The sequence below is a fragment of the Pan troglodytes genome, chromosome 10, assembly GCF_028858775.2.
Source record: "Pan troglodytes isolate AG18354 chromosome 10, NHGRI_mPanTro3-v2.0_pri, whole genome shotgun sequence".
In the NCBI taxonomy this organism is placed as follows: Eukaryota; Metazoa; Chordata; class Mammalia; order Primates; family Hominidae; genus Pan; species Pan troglodytes.
The window spans coordinates 138,668,994-138,669,821 of NC_072408.2; positions in this window are offsets into that span (position 1 = coordinate 138,668,994).

An 828-nucleotide genomic window follows, 5' to 3' on the forward strand; every position below is an offset into this window, starting at 1 on the left:
ACGAGGAGAAGCTGAATAAAGGCAAGGGTTACCCTTGAACCTCACCCCCTGCCCTCTCCCAAGATCTCCCACTCGGGGGGCAGCCTGTACGCAACTTGCACGAGTTCAATCCACACAAGCGCCTGCTCGGGCTCTGACCCTGGCTCTGCCGCTTGTCCGCTCCAAGTTACTTCATTTCTTTGGGCCTCAGTTTCTTTGTCTGCGAAATGGAAATCACAGTTTTCATCTCATAAATGTTGTAAGTAAATGAAATTATTTATGTAACTCCTGGGCATGTGCCAGGCACACGCTGCTCTCCAACAAACATTACAAGTTAACATTCTCGCTCCCAGGCCCGCAGGGACTGCAGAGCCTCCGCCGAGGACCCCAGCCCCCACAACACCCGCCCTCGCCCTCCAGTCCCCCGCGCCCCCCAAGCCCCACCCTCCCTCTCCCGCGGTCCGCGGGCTCCACCAAGCGCCCACCTGCTGCGCTGCGGCGGCGGCTCCGGGACCTGAACCCGGGTCTGAACCCAGGCCTCGGCGCCGTGGGGGGTGGACCCGGGAGCGCGGCCGGAGAGGGGAGTCAGGGTCGGCTCCCCGCAGGCGCCCCGACCCCCGCCTCCGCGCCTATCCCGCGCGTCCCCGCCGCCCCAAGAGCGTCCTAAGACACCCGGGGAAACGCCTTCCCGGTGATGCCGCGGACCCAGTCCCGTCGCGGACACGGCGGGGCGGGCCGGGGGTGGCAGCGTCCGAGGCGGCGCGGGCCCTTTAAGGCGGCCGGCCTCGTTAGCATACATTTGCATGGCCCCGCCCCGCCGCTTGAGGCTGCCGCGCGGGGCTCAGTCCG